Source organism: Gallinula chloropus (genome assembly GCF_964237585.1).
Source record: "Gallinula chloropus genome assembly, chromosome: 13".
In the NCBI taxonomy this organism is placed as follows: domain Eukaryota; kingdom Metazoa; phylum Chordata; class Aves; order Gruiformes; family Rallidae; genus Gallinula; species Gallinula chloropus.
This window is the reverse complement of record NC_140098.1, coordinates 1,302,004-1,314,845: the sequence shown is the minus strand read 5'-3', so window position 1 is coordinate 1,314,845 and position 12,842 is coordinate 1,302,004.

The window sequence follows — 12,842 nt, the reverse complement described above, 5'->3', positions numbered from 1 at the left end:
TACTTGGAGATGAGTTTTGGATTTGAACTTGGTATTTATGAAAAACAAAACTGAAGGTTCAAGTTCAGAACATGTTGACTTTTGATACCATTCACTAGATATTTTTCAGTGTGCTCATTTCTTCCTACAGTCTATCTGAGAACCACATATTCATCAGCTGACTGCTTCAGTAGCATTTCAGTCCAAGCCAACAGTTTTTTTTCCTCAAAGATAAAACAATAGCATAGTTTTTAACAGTAATGCAATATTTCTGTTTAATTTCTCATCACATTATGCTTGAATGTCAGTTTTCAGTTAGATGAAATGAAAATTATATCCTTAAGCAAACAATAGGGGATTCTGCCAGTATGACCTTTAGGGTCAATCATCTCATTAGCAGTCAGCTTTTACAACTGCATGTTATTTATAGGAGAGGGATTTACAAGCTGTTAAACTAAACAACAAATTAAATTGTCCATGAGCCATCGTCATCCAATATAGAAATTCCCTTTGGGTAACAAGCTGCTGCTTTTTCAATGGGAAGTTTTGGAAAAATTTAATACACTTTATTTTTTGCCAGCATAACCTTTATAGGGAACAGTCCCTTTTTTATTATGATAGAAAACTGTGCCATCAATGTAAACACAGCTCCAGATGCACAGTGAAATTCAGCAGTCACAATCCACAAGCCTCATTTTAATGAATGCTCACAGGCATCTCTCTCGTCTGTTAATTGTTTTCAATCAAATTTAAAATACCACAAATAGAGAGTCGCTCAGTAGTACATTTACAGTCTTCATTAACTAACGGGTTTTATTAAATATATTTTAAAAGCAATAATCTGAGAAGATAGCTTTAGCAAGTGTGTCTATCTCTGATTTTGAAGACAGTAGTATTATTTCAAATAACCTGTCAGCCTGATCATAGTGCTCTGTAATAAAGAAATACATTGTGACATCATATGTCCAGTGTTTTTAATGTCCGGATTTCTAGCATGCCTAATGATGCTGTTTTGCACTAACTTAGGTGTACAAGCATTTTAGTTACTGTCATAGGGGTGCTTTATTTTACATGTTCTGTAGTTTCTGCCTTAATCTTTTTAAGTATTTCAGTCTTAAGTATTAGTCTTCTCATACAAAGTCTATTAATTTTTCTCTTTTGAATATTATTGCTTATTACTTGCAGAACTCGAAACCATTGCTTACCCTACTTTTGCAAATTCATTTTTAATACCATCCTTTACAGATATTCCAGTCCTCATTTATTATTTTCCCTTATTCCATACCTCATTTTTTTCCTAATTCCGCTTTAGAAAAATTCATATCAAAACAAAACAAAGCAAAGCTACTTCTGTTACTTACTGTGCTTTGTGCTTGTTCTGGCCTCACTTTACACTGCATATGGGTAGGCAGAGAAACAGAAAGCTGCTTTCAGAACTTCTGAATATATACTAGTTAACTGTTTCTGGACAAGAAATAGAGAGAGTCAAGAGTTAGGTGCTCACTTAAAAACAAAACAAAAAAACCTCACAAAATCCCACAAACTTTTCCACACTTTAATATTTAGCCTATATTACTAGACACTGGCAGGCAGGGGAGAGCCAGCCCTGATACTGGAAGTTCAAGTGAAACAATGCTCCCTTTGTATATGAACTAAGTGTAATTTTTGAAATCTGCATTAAACAATCTATACCATAGGCCAATCAAGTCAGCAAACCTTGTACTACTTACTTCCTTTTATGATCTTAATTAATTCCAGACTAACTTCAAAAATCTGACAAAAATCTCTGTGTTTTTGAGAAGTCTGGAGACTCTAACTAATAACACTACCAGCATCATGCTTGCATGCTGACCTTATGCTTAAATTAACAATAAACATACAAAAAGTGTCCTGCAGGACATGCAGTGTTACCTAAAACCGTTCTGTTCATCACACAGAATGAATATAAGCCCACATGTTTGCAGAGAACATATTTGTCACCTTAGTATCTGCAAAGATTATGAATAAATATGCCAAGAAGTCAAGGAGGACATGGAGTTTTCACCACAAGAAGGGAATGGTCTGTATCTACTTTCTGATATCTTTAGCGTGGACTAGACAATAAAATTACCGTGTTACCTGGTAAATATCCAGTCACATGCAGGACAGTTTCTCGTGGCATAGACAGGAGGTCTAGTTCTTTAACACACTGATGTGCACAGCAAAATTTGGGGCATAATATAGGACCCTAAGACCTACACAAGAGAAATACCATTTCGCCATGGGTTGAGCACTAACTGGCAACTTTCACTCTGGTGGAAAGCTTATGCAAAAACCTGAGTCCTATACTGTGGGATTTAATTCTGGATTGTTTTCAAATGGATTAATTTAAACAAGCTATTACTCAGTTAAAACTCACTATTAGCTTTTAATTCTCTTTTCTTTCCTCACATGTTGGAGGAACATTGTCTAAAATTCCTCAGTGAGTGTTCACATTTAAGATGGAACTACATTTAATGAAGTTTAGGACTTTTGGAAAACAACTTAACTGAAAATAGCAAAATATGAATCACTACTTTAAACCTGTGAAAATGTTTGAAGTTTTTAAGACTCCACATTCTAGAATGATAATATTTAGTACACAATGCTAAGCTCCAGAAATTACATTTAAATGAAAGAGTTCTGCTAGACATTTCTCATAAACTACTGACATCACTGTTACAGGTGATTAATTCAAGTCACAGTTGCTTGAGTGGCATCTAGTTTTTACTTCTGTTATGACTGCTGAGCCAATGGTACTATGAGCTGGTGTATATTTTGTTGCATGCGTCATCAGCAGAATTGCAGCTGGGTCTCACTGTAGAACTTTTATTAGAAAGATGATGTATGAAGCAGAAGGAACACAGCTTGACTTTCAGATACCAGACTGAGTTTGCTGCTGTAGCAGTTGGAGAAGTGGGAGAAAGGCTTTTGACATGCAAATTTTGTATCATTTTGGTACAAAGGCAAATGATGGATGATAAATACCATATCCCATTATATACACTTTACACTTTGCAGACAGAACCACACTTTGATATGCACAACCAGGAGAAAAGGAGTCAAAGGGGGACTATGATAGGGACATAAATGTCTACAAATAATTAAGCAGCAAGAATCCCTGTTGTGTTATTGACGGTGGCTGAAAATGGCATAATAAGGAGCAATAGCATGAAATTACTGCATAAAAGGAAACATTTGTATCAGACATGAGGGGAAAAAATCCTTAACAATGAGAAAAATTAGGCAATGGAAGTACGTATTTGTACATATTTAAAGCATCACCATGAGGTGTTCCAAATTGTGATTTCAATTGACAAGTAGTTATAGTTTCTTTATCCACTTTATGTCTTCTTTTTAGTCACATTTACTGATTTTTTAGTGACAACAACTTGTTTTTACACCATGATGTTCTTGTCAGGGGCACTGACAAGCAACAAAGTGAGAGAATAAGGTGAAGTTTAATGGGCTTCAGTTATAATAAAGAAAATTGGTGTTCTTTAGAATAAGCTGACAGTGTCTTTTGGATTCCTGAAAGAAGATCTTGATTAATTTTGAAGAAAATGTTGACTAATTTTCAAGGAATAGAAGTAAGCATGTCACTTCACTTAGAATGCATGCTTCAGCCATATGGCTATTCTAAGCCGACAACTTTCTTGAAATGTGCAGTAGTCATACTGAGAGTTGGTATGGAAATGTCAGAGAATCAAGATCTGCTGGCAGAAATAATATCTTTACTTAAACTGCTGGTAGTGCTATTGAACATCTTTTTATAATCGAGCATGATAGCAGCCTTTAGGGCTCAGTCACATTTTGCAGGTCACAGTGAAAAATGGAATGAATGCTAAAGTTTGGAGTAATATGAACATGCTGAAAGGTACAAAAAAGGTGAAAGTCATCATTAGTTCATTTCTGCAAGAAACAATGAAGTTTATATTCAAAGTTAATTTTGTGGGATGAACTGTGATTACTGGTTTTTGTGGGTTTGGGTTTTTTCATATCAACCTGTAGCACAGGGAACAACTCAATTTTATAGCTAAGTGCTCATACAGGTAAGTAGGAGATGTTTGTTTTCTGTTTTAGACTTTGGTTGTTGTCTGTGGAAATAGTTTGTTTCACTTTTGGGGGGTGTAGGGCAAATTAACAATACATGGCAAGCTCTCTTGATGTTGGCCGCAGGACAGAAGCCATTGTATGGCTTTCTCCTGGTGAATATCCATCCCAAAATGCAAATATTAAGGAAGTTCCTATACCAAGCATATTTTGCAAAGGATTACATGTGACTTTCTGCAGTAGTAAGTGTGGCAGCATGAGGGGAAGGAAAAGAAACCTTCCAGAATTGTACGGGTCAGTCTTCTGTTTATTAATGAGGAGGTCATAGTCTCTATATCAAGCGCCACCAGAAACTACTAATTTCTTCTCTTTATTACTTGCTCTTTTTTTATTTTCTTCTTTTGTAAGGAAGTTTTCTGTTTATATTTTGGAAATTCACAGTAATTTTTGCATTTGGAGTCTGTTGAGAATCCTGTTCATTCCTAATTCATGCTAGATTCTATTACCAGCAGTCAGTACTTGACACTCACTTAGGAACCACAAGGAATCCATTATATGTGGTATGTTACAATCTTTAATATTGTGGTATATCACATGTGTTTAGCTTAGACTATTTTATTATTTATCTTAGTTTATTTTAAGACAGATCAATACCACCTGCTGAATTTGGTACTGTTTCCAAGACATTCACCAGCATTGTGGCTAAGAAAACAAGCGCCTAGTCACAACGAGCATTCTTTTTCATCACTTGAAGTTCCAGCTAAGGCAGCTAAAGTACACTTTAAGAAATTCAACGTTAAAAGCACTTTAAGAGGATTTACAGGTAGAATTGCTGCAAATCTGAAATGATATTTAAAGGCCAATTTTATCTACCATATATTAAAGATGTCAACTCTTTTTAACTTACTTTTTAGGTCATCATTTTCCATTATTTTATTAGCATGTGGGATAAAATTCCATAGCTTGCTACTTTTAAACCAAAAACAGGCTCACTATTTTAGTTCACATTTCTTGGTAAATAGGATCCGTGGTGACTTGATGAGTCTTTACTGAATGTACCTATCCCTCAAGAAAAGGGATCTGGTTGCCAGCCTGGAAAATTCTGGATGTGTTCAGACAGGTGTTGGGTTTTTTTGTCTCCATTTCAAGTATTACTACTGATAACGAAGAATCTGTTTGTTGAATTAAGCCCCCAGTTGCACCTCTGTAACCTCTATTGTACAGTTAGAAACTGACTGGAACCTACTAAACTATTTCAATGCTACACTGGCAGCATCACCCTTCAGTTAACTCTGAACTATTTTGGCTCTGCAGGAGTAATAGGAATGAACTTTTGCCACTAATTAGATATGACTGGATACATATATAGATCAGATTTGTAGAGAAAGAAGGTGCCATTTTATCTTGTCACTTTCCAGAGCAGAGCAGTGCTTTAAATAAGACCTGACAGAACACTGCTCTTTCTGGTGTCTGAGCGGACAACTTGATACATTACTGTGTAACATCACCATTTGTTTGCAGTTCTTCAGCCAGCTTCCAGTCCAGCTGGCTTGTTTCCAAGTCATTTTGATTGCTTTTGGAAGATTGTGTAAGACATTCTGTCCAACAGTTTATTACTATAGAGATCTTGAGCCAGATGATCCTTTTAGAAGCTTTTTTTCCTTGTATTTTTCTATATTTCTGTAAGAGGGAGCAGCCGTGAAGCCAATTTACAAAGTCTTCAGAGTTCTTCCAACAGAGGGAATAGTTGTGTGGCAGATGAGTTCCCATCCCTTTGGCATGTTTGTTGTCTTCTCCGTCTCTTACACCTTCTAGAAATAACAATTTACTTACTTGTTACAGTCTTGGTTTATAATATTATTTTTAAAAAATACAGTGAAATACATTATGGAGAATTTGTTTTCTTTTTAAACCTTCACCGGTTCTAGATGGTAATGAGAGCTGGTGTGTAGGCATCTGGGGTTCAGGCCTCAATTCTTTCTGTCTGTCTGGAAACCTTTGCCAAGAATTTTCTCAATGTGCCTCAGCCTTCTCTTCCTTAAATAAGGATAAAAACCTGACTTTTGTAAATTACTTGGGGATCTATGATTAAAAAAAAATAGTTGAAATTATTATTCTTTTATAATTCTTTTCTTTAAAAAAAAAGAAAACCCCCCCAAAAAAGTACTGAAGTATTTTAGGAGGGGACGAGAGGTGTGAAATTTAAAAGCATTCTTCCTATGCAAGAAGCACTGAAAGATGCCTGCAGAGATTGTACTTTTTGAGCTACTCTTTTTGTAGAAGTTCATTAATATTAAAAAAAAAAAGTCTTGTTTTTGTCCTAGGAAAGCTTCATCTTTATTTGTGTCCTTTTCCCTGTAAGAGTAGGAAAAAAGATCTCTCCAGCATTGAGCAAGTTCTGGTGTAGGGGTTTTTGTTGTGGTGCTTCTGTGGGTCAGTGTTCAGTAAGTTGACAATGTTTCTTGCATTGCTGAGACAAGAAATAATAGACTGGATAATTTTTAGCTGTCTGTTTTTCTAAAAATGTAATGTCATAACTCTTCCATTTCCATGTTTTCTACTTCCTGTTATTTCTAAAAGAATGAGTCAGAGAAATGGAAACATAGCTGCTGTGAATAATTTAAAAGTGGTCTGAGAATAGCTAGCCATTACTTCTGGTGATGCTGCTTGTGATGGTTACACAATGATAAGATTATCAAAAGAATTGTGGGAGACAGAAAAATGGAAAGGAATGCATTAAGTCATGTAGTCATTTTTGCTATTGCAAGATTTTGACTTACATTAGTTTTACTAATGGCTTTTCTGGCTACCTATAAAAAGTTTGAGAAAATGGATTTCCAGTATTTCTTCACCATTATCCCTATACCTTCTGCTTGCACTAAAAGATTTTTTTTGTTAATTATTACTATTTCATCCTATTATTTCCAGGGACTGTTCTTGCTGCTAAAGACTACAGGTTACAACAGGGATCGCTTCCTTTTGCCTTCATACAAGTGAATAAAAAGAAGTCATACTTTATATAGTATAACAAAAACACACAACACTTTTTCATAAAAATGACAGCATTTCATGAAAGTGAGTGAACATACTGAATAAATTCCTCTATGTTTTTGCTTTCTCATCAGTTCTGTTTGTTCCATCATTCCCACCATTGGGAGTGAGAAGGATGCACAGCCCAGAGATTGCACCTGTTGTCCAGCCAAAACATTTCTGATTTTCTGTAGAAGTAGAATGTCACCATGCTTGTGCCAAATATTCTCTAAGTAATAAAAGGATAGGATAATTTTACTTTATTTTTTCCCCCCAGAGTCAGCAATCCTCAACAAATTGTGTAGCCCTGATTAAGTAAATAAACATTTGATACCAAGTCTGAAGATGGGACAGAATCCCATTTACTCCTTCATACTTGTTTTAGAAGGCTAAGACCATAAAGAACAATTAAAATTGAAATTATTCTAACTTTGTCTCTGATTTCAGTGTTTGGTGAAAACTTTGGCTTTGCCAGAAACAAGCATTTGCTGGAGAATGGTAAAGATCAAATTTTATCAGGATGGGGGGAATACCACTTTCCAGAGTGAAATTTCAGAACATAACCACCATCTCAAAACTAAGCTTTCCTGTTTGCTTTTCTCCTGTTAACACTGTTTTCATAAGAGATTTTAATCCTTACCTCAGACAGAGAAAAGGTCTGGAATTAGAGATATAAATGGCTTAGAGATACATACAAGCAGCGGGTATTTTTTTCTGTGTTGCCTGCCAAAATAGAACAGTGGATATTTCCCATTTGGCTTCACTTTAATTAGCTGATTTCATTGTAACTACACAATTACCTATCTATTAGTATTGCTTAAGCCCTGTTAATTTTCAGGAAAAGTCTACCTGTGAAACTGAGCCCCTTCTTACGGCTCTAAACTGAGCCCTTTTCTGTGACTCTAAACTCTTCAACTACAGGGATATAAACATGAAAGAACAGGCTAGAGTGAACCCCCAGAGCTGTATGTTTGCAGAATGATGGAAATCAGATATCATGTTTGTCTGAAGGCTAACTTAACTTGCAGTAGCTGCCTACCCTCTGGTCCTCTGAAGTGCTGAGCAGCAGCAGCACAGAAGTGGCCTGGCCATTTCTTCATTCACAAAGACCTAACGTATCTACTGCACTGGCATATTTGACAAAAATAAATCACTTGAAGTTTAAATTCCTCTAGTTTCATAAATTCTGTGTTTCCACCTAAAGCTGTACTGATCTTTTATCACCACTGTTGCAGTTGGGCAGCCTCTGCGCTTCCTTTTCTCACAGTCTGTTGAGCATACGTCTAATGGGCAAACATGAACCTGGGATGAATGCCTTGAAAATCCCTTTAAGTTTCACTTAGAAGCCAAGTAGTTACAATCCTCTCAAGTGATCTGTACTTTAACCCTACTACTGATTTTCGTCTCCCTTCTCTATTTATGCTTCTCTCAACTTTTTTCCTGGATACAAGTAGTAGGTTTAAGCCTTCAAGAGAATCGGTCACTCATCACTGCTGCTAGATCATTCCGCAGGACGGAATCTGCTTCAGGGAAAGACATAGTCACCTATCATTCAAGTTTTCTGACGTTGTTCCCTACAAGAAACTACTTCTATTTGGGTTTAACTTCAGCAAGTTTCAACTACGTAAGTTGAAAGGTTTCGAGCTGGGGTGTGTCTCTGATTTGGGGAATGAGAGACGAGTGGGAGACAAGGCAGGACAAAAGGTTTATCCAGCAGGTCCTCAGGTGGGCTCTGGCTTTTGCCTGTGTTGAGGGACAAAAGGCAAAGGCAGTCTCTTCCCGCGGAATCGCTGCCTTTCTTACGTGCGGACAGGAAGTTATCTCCTTTCCTGTTTGGGAGACACCGTTGCAATCTTACCCTGTGTATGAATCTTCTGAAGTTAAAAATTCTTTGTCCCAAAATTCCAGAGGGAAAAGCCGGAGGCCGAAAGGCCAAAGCGAGCCGTGGTGGGTGGGCTTGTGCAGTACCCTCCCAGGCAGCGGGGCGAGAGGACAGCAGAAGGGCTGGCTGAGCCACAGAGGCCGCCCCCGCGCTGCGCTCGGCCGGGCACTGCAAAAGCGCATCCCCAGGGGCTTAAATACCGCCGTCCCCCGAATGCACACGGCCGCGTCCTTCCTCCCTTCCCGTCTCACCTCCGGGACCGCGGAGGAGCGAGTGGGGTTGCCGTGGCGGTTTCCCGTGGCGGAACTCCCGGCTGCCCCTCCCCGCCCCACCGGTAGCGGCAGCTGCCGTGGCCGCGAAAGCGGGAACCCCGCCCGCTGCCCCAGGCAACGCGGGGGTGAGCGCGAGGTGCGGGCGGGGCTGGGCTGCGGTCGTGAGGCGTGGGGAAGGAGCGGGCAGGATGCACCAATCGAAAAGATGCACGCGCGGGATTGGCTGAGAGCCGCGGGCGCCGCGCGTGGGGCATCTTTGAGGCGAAGTCTGCCTGGCAACCCGGAGCGCCGCGGGACGCGTAATGAACAGCAGCGCCGGTGGCGCTTTGCCGCCCGGCCGGTGGGCGCTCTGGTCTCTCACACGGCCGGGAGGTCGCCCAGCGCCAGTGTAACCACGTGTTTGCCTGTCTCTGCCTCGCGAGTCCTGCACACGCTCTGTCCCGAGTGGCTGTGCAATTGGGGGCGGCTTTCCCCCCTGGGGAGCAGGCGCTGCGGGCAGGCGGCTGCTCCCCAGCTTAGCTGAAGGAAAAGGTGCGGGTTGCTGGTCCTGCCGCTTTAGTTCCCCTGGTGTGACTCTGCTCTGCCCGTGTGACTGCTGGTTGCCTCCTTTCATAAAACCGTTTGCGCGCTGGTGACACCCTCCAGCCAGAGGGTGGGTGGGTGCCAGTGCCGCAGCTTTCCCTGTGCCAGCCCGGTTGCTGAGCCCTGTGGGTGTCACGCAGTTGTGAAGCTGCCTAGAAATTGACAGGGTTTAGTCTCTTCCTAAGGGCAAAACCTGCAAAGTGTATTATTTCCTTTTCAAGGTTACAAAACAAAGTGCTTACCAAGGAAGAGTGTGGGTGTTTGACTCCCAAGGGCCCAGCTGCATGGTCACCATCCGAGTGGAGGTGGGGTTCTTGGAGAATGAGGTTTAGCTCTTTGTCCTGTTTGTCTCTAACAGTGTCATCGAGTGCATGGCAGAGAGGTTTTCTCAAAGTCCTCTTTTACCTTTCACCAGGCTAAAGGAAACTCAGCTCACACATCAATGCATGTTTCCATTCAGAAGGGTTCACTGAATTAAGGTGTGTGGGGCCACCTTCATTCTGTGTTCTTTTCTAACTGGGGTTTTAAGAATACTTAATTATTTTATGTACACTCCAAGCTATCTGAGGTGTATGGATTGATAGAAAACTGTGAGCCATGGTCAGAGGCTTCAACCGGTGCAATGCCTATTGCACAGCGTATTAGATAACATGGGGCCATTGGACAGCTCTGTACTGGACTTCAGTGCTGCCTCTGCTCCATTTGTGTCTGTGGATGGATTTAAGGTAGGATGAGAGAGAGACCTGTGAACCACTTACAGAAGCATCTGAGCTCCTTGTTTGTGGGCTGGGCTCTGTATCTTTAGCCACCAAAACATGTGGATCAGCCATAATTCTGATGAATTCCTCAATGCTTACGCAGCCTTTTGCAGATTGACCTGCTCTGTCCAGACAAAAAAATTTGTAATTAAAATTCTGCCCATACCAAACTTTCCATAGTTGATTCTACCAAGCTTGTAGTCTCCCGTCCTCATTTGAGATTTATGAGGTCAAAGTTTTACCACTTTTGAGGACTCATTTTCAGTGCTGTGCTGTCAGTTTAATTTAAAGCAGGGTAAACTGATAAGCTATAGATTTCAGGGGTCATGGACAAAAAAATCAATAGCTACAATATTCAAATAGGTTTTCATAACTCCTGACAGTCTCCATTTTCTACTCCTTTCTGCTTCCTCTTTTCAAGTGTAACATAGTTTTGTATTTTAGTTGGTCTTATGGCTGGTGATTTAAGGAATGGAGAGTTTGACCTTAGAATTCTGATCATTCACTAATGGTGACAAACGTTTTGTGGCTGTGGCTGTTCAGTAAAGTAGCCTATCCGCTTCATTGGGGATGTTACTTTAAGTAACCACTGAGTGGTGGGACCAAGACTTTTTCCTCTTGTTGGTGAACATTTACACAGTAATTACACTATTAATATACATTGTATCTGGGCTTTTTTTTTAATTTCCAAACATTTTCAAACATAGTCTAAAATGCTTGTGTTTTAGCTGGAGGAGGTAGGGAGGCATATATTTTTGTTTCATATCCATGGCAACTCTTTTTTTATATTGCTCCTTTAAAAAAGATTTTGCTACTCTTTAACCTCTTTTTTAAAATGTTATTGAAACACGGACTCTTTGTTTTCTATTAAAATGTTTCCTGCCTATTAAAACACTGAAGTAGCTCTTTTTAAACAGAGTAAAAGAAAAAATACTATAGAAGATGAAGTACTTTAAAGCAGTATCTTTCTCATTTCAATTCAACAGCAGTAAATATTGCAGTGCTTTGTAACTCCCAGTATATTTATTTTTTATGCTAGGGAAGTGAGGCCTGTCCCTTTTAGAGAATCAGTTGTGAATTTTGGTTCATTTCTAACTTCTGATAAAATCCTGCTCTTTTTTTTTCTTCTTTTTTTTTTTTTTTGCCCCGAGATGCATGTCCCAGATATCAGCTGCACTGTATATACCTTCTTCATGTTCAAAAGGTGACGCTTCACAAAGTGCTCAACCCTACCACTTATTTTATAGAAAGAAATAAAAGTTTCATTGGTCTTTTTTTTTTCTTTCTTTTTTCCTGGGTGGGTTCAGACTTCCAATGTGTTAGAAAATAAATAGATCAAAGGCTGTGTTATATATTAGTGCCAAAACAAGGATCTTTTCATGTTGGTTCAAGAGAATTAAATGTTGAATTGATCATAGTAGTGCTTTTTCAAATAACCTAAAATTTATGAAAAACAGCTAGAATGGACAATTTTAGTGTAGTTTATATTTTTACTAGGAATCACTTGCAGTGGAATGTAAGTGAATTGGAAATAATCAGGAGCTTCATGAAGGTATGCACTGCAGCAGTGTCTTCAGGCTAACGAAGCTGCTTTAAGCTTGCCAGTTTTACTGGTAAGCAGTTTTCAGGTTGGCCCCGATGTTTAATTGTCATCAGCCTTGCCCATTTGCCATGAAGACTGAATCCAAGGACATAGTTCACACCTGCACTGCTCCATCTGTGGAAAAATGCAAGTGACATGAGCTTAAGACCTGCTGAAGTGAATGGTGTGTTCTAGGGTGACATTCTATGTGCTACACTGTGTTTTTTCCCCAAAGGGAATGGATAGATGTGTGGTCAAATAGATGATGCAGAATGTGTGTATTGAGACAAGTAAAAAGAAAACACTTGTTCAGTAAATTTCTCCCCTCTATCAGACCAGGAATGGACAAGGTGAGCTCATACTTGTCAGACGTTTGACTCTTACATGGGATTCTTTCCTATGTTCAGTAATGTTCCTGTTATGCATCTGAGAAGGAATACAGGTGATGTACTACAAAGCCTTACTAAGACTGAGTAATCTTAAATGGTTCAGCTTTATTTTTTTTAATATGTTCTGTAGAAATATTATTGGAATAGATTTATTTTTTTTAACCTGGGGGAGGGGGGGTGAGACCCTCATTCCTTACTTTTCCTTTGTGTTTTCCTACTTCTGTTCTGTTGTTCACAACAAAATTTTTGTAAGATGTTGGAAGCAACAGAACAATTTTGCTTTCTCAAAGCTACAAA